At 30.9% G+C, this 7,761-nt stretch overlaps 1 long non-coding RNA gene across 1 annotated transcript; it reads left to right on the plus strand.

Annotated features, from left to right (window-relative positions):
- The first annotated feature begins 7,600 nt into the window (after positions 1 to 7,600).
- LOC105117894 (uncharacterized) lies at positions 7,601 to 7,761 on the plus strand. Its single transcript, XR_840828.1, has 2 exons — positions 7,601 to 7,657; positions 7,720 to 7,761. It is a non-coding gene; the product is annotated as an uncharacterized LOC105117894 (long non-coding RNA).

The raw sequence follows: 7,761 nt of genomic DNA on the forward strand, positions 1-7,761 counted from the left end.
AGGTCATTTGGACTTCTAGAACTCCACATATAGCCTAAATACTAAACAGTGCTTGGGCTAAAAGACTGATTCAGACTTCTTTGTTGTTGCTATAATTTGGACTTGAAAATGGTCTTTTTAAATCTTGGGCTCCTATGAAAGGAGTAGGCCTATGTATTACCTTTCCATCCATATAAAGTAGACCTAAATCCGAGATCTACAACTCTAGATATGACCCAATTACTGAATAGTGTTCCGGTTTGGATTGCACCGACATTTCTTTTCGAAGTTTAGCCATCTCTCTATCCTTTCAATTTCAGTTCTTAAATTCATCAATCAATCCTTTCATTTATGTGATAGGTCTGCATTTAAAATGAACATTTACCACAAATTAAAGGTATTTTATATTATTAGATATGTTATTATAAAACATGCTTTAGTTAAGGAGTTATTGATACTTCAAATGCAAAATAATAAGATAAAACTTTAATAAAAATACACTTTTAAGTACTAATCAATTTTCCACTTAATTCATAGCAATAAGACAAACATGTCGAATGTTCAAGGCTTCCAGCAATAAATCATTTTCGAGAACGTTGTTCATGTGTATGCATGTGAGTTACTATTTTATTATTATTATTTTATTTTGGTTCTTGTTACTGCGTGCTTGTCACATTGACAGCTACAGTGTAAAGACCAGTTCTGCTTCCTTGTTGAGAATTAATGCAAAGGATTGTATCTATAGTATGGCAACAATGAAATAAAAGACAATATTTACCTGAAATATCTTGAAAAATTGATAGTCATAACTCTCTCTAATGGTTTTTACAACATTTTCTAGCTAATATTGCGTATGTTTATCAATCATGGGAAGATCATTGTACGAAATAGCATTATCAGCCTGTTAATGGCACAGTAATCAATATAATAGGCAGAGGGGGTGGGGATTAAATGACAATGGCATAGCCATGCCAAATTAAAACTACATAACTTTTGCGTTTTAAAACTGCCTTTAAACTCAAAAGTTCCAATTATAGAAGGAAACCTAAAATTACCTCCCAGTCATGCAGATTTCCTAAAAGGTATCTCAAAATTCTTTGCAGTTTCCTATATATGTTAGACATTTGCCAAAGAACTTGGGCCCAATCATGACATCACCTATATAATCTACACTAGAAACCTAAAGTCACAAGACATCAGCTCCATAGCCAAGTGCTTCCTGCTAAGAGAAGACACAAAATTAGTTACAAATCATTTCAATGAGAAAACACTCACAGAAAAATGTCTTGAATCATTGTGCACCATTACTAACCTTTGAGTTTCTTTCCCCATCGATTATAGTATGTGGATCCACAACATTACTAAATGATTTGCTCATTTTACAACCTTTCTCATCCAATACAAATCCATGAGCAATATCACTAGAATATGGATCCTTTCCTGTGGAAAGAGAAGTGACAGGATGGATCGCTGATATAGAAATAAAACAAATGAAATGCACCTGATAACAAACAGGTTATAGACATATCAGAAACCAAAATAAAAGTTATAAAGATTCATTTTCAAGACAGAAAAATCAATTTCTTCAGAAAAAAAGCACCATCGCAACATTTTACAACTCTAATTATATCAGCTTCTTGTTACTTTTTGCAGCAAGGCTAGTTAATAAGGAGCTTTAGAACAATCCATGATGTTGATCAATACCCTCAAGATACAAGTCCGCAGGAAATCTAGGGTCATCTTTTTTTCCCAACACAGCAACTTATGAAGAACCTGAAATAGCAGCAAGCAATAAAATGACATTTAAGAACCTTAACATGGAAAATAGGTATGGCTAGGCAAAGTATAGACACATAAAATCACAATAGAGAACCATATACACTATAAGTAGGATCTTGCACAAGGATTGATAAATGATGTCGTTAAACTAGGGCAATAGAGAAGAAAAACCTGTGGAGAAAAGCCATGAAACATAAGCCAAATGTGTTACACAACTAAAGTGCTACAAAGAAAGGACAAGTCTTCAAAAATCAAGATTTATAACCTTACAAACTTCACTTTAAAAAGAAGTCATTAAAAGTACAACATTTGCCCACCCTCTTATCTCTTTTGATGGAAGTTAATGATGAGATGGTCTCAACTTAACAGGATCTTTGTGATGGGTAAATCCCCATAAAAAATGGACTACTTTCATAGTTTGTAATTGCACATAACTATTAAGATTCTCTCGAATAAATCCTAATAATTTAAAGAAAAAATAATTTTTAATTTAGTAAGTATTCTGTTACACGCTTTTCAGAAACATTTCCTACGAGAATAATATAAATTATATCTTAGTACTTCTTCTAACAGCTTAAGTTGTTGAGTTGAGATATTTTTCAGTATAGTATTAGAGCCTCGATGATCAAGCAGTCATGATTTTGAATTTCACTATCTTTATTTATTTAATAAAAATTAAATATAAGGTAGGCTTTCACTTAAGAGGATATGGTAGAGGATAATATAAATCATATCTTGGAATCTCAACTAATAATTTTAAAAATTAAGTATAAGGTAGTGTGAGCTTGTGCAAGTTTCAAATCTCAAGAGCTTTCACTTAAGAAGGTATGTTAGAAAATAATATAAATCATATCTTAGGATCTTATCTAATATCTTAAACTATTAGATTGAGATGAGGATCTTACCTAATATCTTAAACTATTAGATTGAGATGATTCTTGTACACATTTTCTACAAGGTACAACTTGAGTGCTTACCAACAAGTGACCACTGAATGGGGGCAGCCCTCCATTATAACACATATAATATACCATGTGAAGAAGTAGCCACTAAAATTTTCAAACAGTAATAAGAAGTAATATGAAACTGCTATAGAAATGATGAAACATGATCTTGACATTGTCAAATCAGAAATTTATGATAACAACACAGTATTCATTAAGTGTGTTATGGTAAACAAGGTCTGCAATCTATAAAGAATAGTATTTAATTATGAAGTCTTGTAATACCTAAATCGAACCATACGTCCATTATGTCCATCCCCTTTTCATACTCTAATACTTGATGACAATATTTTTCTAGGAGCAAATCCTCCACTTTCATATACCACCATGTGTCACTACCCTTTTGCGCTATTAAAGTTGCAAATGGTGATCAGAAAAATAAAGCAAAGTTCAGGAATTGAGCTGTAAGGAAATCTATAACAAATCAAAAAGTAGGTTAAGTCTTTGCATAATAAACACTACAAAAGAAACGGAAAGAAAATAAAAAAGGAAGTAACTGGAAGGAGAAAAATATTAATCGTATATGGGTTAAAGATGCATTGTGTTATTTGTATAAATATTAACAAAAAGAAATAATAAATAAAGATAATAATCCTAACCCAAGAAAATTAACATTAAACATTAGAACAAAATATTATTTTTTTACAATAAAAGCCTCATTATCTATGTTTTCATACATTGAGCACATAAAAAAGAAGGTTTATTAATATCTTGGTAAAGAGGTATTGAGCAGAAATATAAATTTAATAAGAGTTTGTTTATTTGAATAGATTAATAGAAGTTGAATGATGAATGCATTACTTAATTTATGGAACTTGCAAATTATTTTTCTATTTTAACACTTTGATTACTATGGACTAGTAATAAGCTAGTTGGGAGGTGTGATTAGTACTTAAAAGTACATTTTTTATCAAGGTTTTATATCATCATTTTGCACTTGAAGTTTTAATAACTCCTTAGCTAAAACATGTTTTATAATAACATATCTAATAATATAAAATACCTTTAATTTATAATAAATGTTCATCTTAAATATAGGCTTATCATATAAATCAAAAGATTGATTGATGAGTTTAACAACTGAAATTGAAAAGATAAAAAGAGAGCTAAACTTAGAAAATAGATGTTGGTTTAGTCATTGGGTCATATCTGGAGTTATAGAAATGGAATTTGGGACTACTTTACATGGATGGAAAGCTGAGATATAGGCCTAAAACTTTCATTAGAGTCTAAGATTCAAAAAGGTTGTTTTCAAGTTTAAACGTGCAGCCTAGATATTATTCAGTGTTTAGCCCATATCTCGAGTTTTAGAAGTCCAAATGATCTTATTTTTTTTTAGTTGGAAAGTAAGACAATTTCCTAAAACTTTCATGAGATAGTCTATTCAAATTCTGATGCTAACAATGATGTTTTGTTCAAACAAGAAAATAAGAATTATTACCAAGTCAAGATGTAGCCACCCACTCAACAATTAGTCAACAAATCAATAGTTACAAATTTTGGCTTGTAAAAGGAGGCATTTTCCATGCATTTAGGCGTCTTGATTTTCAAATCAAGATCATGTTCTTGCTCTCTTTTATGTGTGGTTTTATAGTTTATACTATACTTGTTTGAAATACCATTAGTGGATCCTCTAACTTTGACAATTATTTTATCCTTATTTAATCATTACATCCATATCACATCTCAAAGTTCTTTTCAACTTCTTTTTTGTTATTATCTATTTCTCTATTTGTAATTTATATAATTAACCTTCCTGTGGTTTGATCCCAGTCTTGCTGGGTTATTTATTACTTCGACACTCCTACACTTGGGAGAAGATATCAATCTTTTAGTCATGTCACTGGTGAGTGGACTCAGTTGAGAGTGGAACCAAATCAACTAATTTCTTAATCTGAGAGTGGAACCGAATCAACCGATTTCTTAATCTTAATCTGATTTCTTAATTTGCTGAGGAAAGGGGAAAGTGATTTCTTAATTTGATGGGGAAAGAGGAAAGTGAAAGGGGAAGTGATGAAGGGTGGAGTGTCGGGTCACAGGTGGGGAGTGGGGACTAAGAATTGGGAAAAGGGAGTGCTGAGTAAGCACGGGTACAACAATCAGCAATTCAACATGATAATTGACATACTCTTTTAAATTTCACTTAAAATCGTGAAATTGATACGCTTTTAACATTTTATGTGAATTTGATCAGGTGTGACCAATTTTACTAGTTTTCAAGTTTTAACCCTGATTTTACACATTTTCTATGTTTTGACTCGTAAAATCATACAATTTTACGAGTCAAAACACATTTTTAACATCCATGGTGATGAGAAGTTATGTCTTAATTGCACCCTAATGTTTGGTTTAATATAAATTAGTCGTCTTAATGTTATTATAGTTTCAGTTTGATGGACTTTTAATTATGTTTCAATTCAGTCATCAGACTAAAATATTTTATGGTTAATCATATAATTCTAAAATGTGTTTATGCTTTTGAAAACTTATAGAAATACACCTTTTAATATAATTTATTTTAATTTCTCTTATTCTCTTTTTTTTCCTTCACAAAAGCTTTTAAAAAATGTGAAAATATCCTATAAATTCTTAAAAATCCAAAACTGCAAGTCGCCAATGGATTTTGGATAGCTATTTAAGAGTTGGGGTAAGACTAAATTTCTTAGAACCCTAGATTTAATATTGGGAAATTTAACTTATGGGTGTTGGAGTGAACCCCATTTAATTTACAATCGCTAAAATCAATCATGCTACTTTGCAAAAAAAAAAAAACAAAAAAAAAGATATGACAAGAAATATATTAATTGTTAAAATGGTCAAATATGCTAAAGTTATTGTTATTAAACTCAATCATAGTCTAACAAGTCAATATGGGACCTAACTTATCCGCTCCCTAATCTAGGCCAAGTGTAACAAAAAACAAATTCTAAAATTCACGTGATTAACTTAATCAAAATCTACTTAAAAAAAACAATATTATTTTAATTTAAAAAAAAATTGATTCACCTGGATTAACATACTCAAAATTCAATAACCACAAATGAATTGCAGTCCTATAATTAAATGCACCAAAGCTTTTCATTTAGAATTCATTTCATGTCAGAGAATCACTTAATGCCTCATACCTTTCTGTCATTTGCTTGAAGTGACCAACCTGAGTAATGGAGTGTTACAAAACAAGATCGAAGAACTGATGGATAAACTTAGACAAGATTAAACCCTATAATGAATTTATGACACCATGTAAGATAGGAAATTGAACCACCAAGGTAGTTTGGTAGGATAGTTGGCATTCAAATTTAAAATATAGTCGCTAAATATGTCTCTTTCCTAATGGAGAGAAAAAAAACACCATGTAAGATAGGAAATTGAGCCACCAAGGTAGTTTTGTAGGATAGTTGGGATTGAAATTTAAAATATAGTCACTAAATATGTCTCTTTCCTAAGGGAGAGAAAATAAACTGAAAAACTTATTAAACCTAGAACATTAAAAAGAAAAAACAGATTAAACCGATTATAATATTTTAAAAAACTTCTAGTTCAATTTCAGTTTTATAGGTTTGAAACTGATAAAACTCCAATCGAACGGAATCAGTAAAAGTATTAGAAATAGAAAAAATATGCTAATTTCTAACCCTAGCTCCCACCCCCTCATAGCTCATAAACACATTCCTAAGTCCCAGCCTCCCACGCACCATACATCAAGGCCAAATCATTTTCTTCAATCTTCTTTCTTTAATCTCTATCTTTAGAAGATCAAGCAAACTAACCACCCCTCTCAAGGTCTTTATCATTTTTCAATCTGCATCTCCATATTTAGCAAACTAGTTGCCTCCCTCTCCCACACTTAACCTTCAATATTATCACACCATAGAGCCTATAAAGCCAATAACTAAACAAGATATATGCATTCAATTAGTGTAAGATCAATTTGCACAATCCCAACACATAATAAAGCTAGCGGGAAACAAGAACTCCTTAAAATTAATGAATGAACAATAGAAATTAAACAGAATGGACTAACAAAACAAGTGTGATAAACATCTCTCAAAGCACCCTTTTCATTAGCTTATCATCATTTATCTCCCCTAATTTTTATTACATTACTAAGATAAATACTAGCATAATAGTTTCTAGCATTTTGTTACAATTCGGTTACTAATATTCTAAAATTCTAAAGCCACGTGTGGTTATTGCTAGCTAAGAAAGACAAGATATAACAAAGCATAAAACACAATGTATAGATTAAACTAAACATAACATTTCATAAAGCAATAACTTTTAATGCAATTCTCTAATGATCATTTCTTTATTTTTTCAGTTAGCTTTGATCTGCAATCATTTCTTCTCTTCCTTCATGTTGAGGTGTATAATTTCTCCTCATCAAGTTGCTTTTGATCTCAAGGGGAAATATGGGATACCTCAGCTCTATATCATCTACAAACTCCCATGTAGCTTCAGCAGGTAACAAATTTTGCTAGTAAATCAGGAATTGTGTGGTAGATAAGGTTCCTCTTTTTACAATTCTTATGTCTAACATTGTTTGAGGTTGTAACAAAGGCTCCATGGAAAGATTTGGTAATTATGTTTACACCATCTTGCTGCTAATGAGTTTCTTCAATTGGGAGAAATGAAAAATAAGGTGGATCGTGGTTGAGAAATGAAGATCTAAATGATAGGCCATTGTGCCTATTTTTTCAGTATCAAATAGGGGCAATATAATCTAGTTGCTAGCTTTTCAGATGATCACTTTTCTATTAATTGTTGCCTATACAGTTGTAGTTTGAGGTAAATTGACTCTCAAACCTCAAATTATCTTTCAGATCTCTTTTTATTAGCCAACTAAATCATCATTTGCTAAGCTATTAGTAAGTTACTCCGAATTAGTTTAAGCAGCTTTTCTTTTAGTTAATAATTGATCTACATATTCTTTGCTGGGACTCCGAATTAGTTTAAGCAGCTTCTCTTTTAGTTAATAATTGATCTACATATTCCACTA

Source organism: Populus euphratica, unplaced genomic scaffold, assembly GCF_000495115.2.
Source record: "Populus euphratica unplaced genomic scaffold, PopEup_1.0 scaffold1600.1, whole genome shotgun sequence".
NCBI lineage: Eukaryota > Viridiplantae > Streptophyta > Magnoliopsida > Malpighiales > Salicaceae > Populus > Populus euphratica.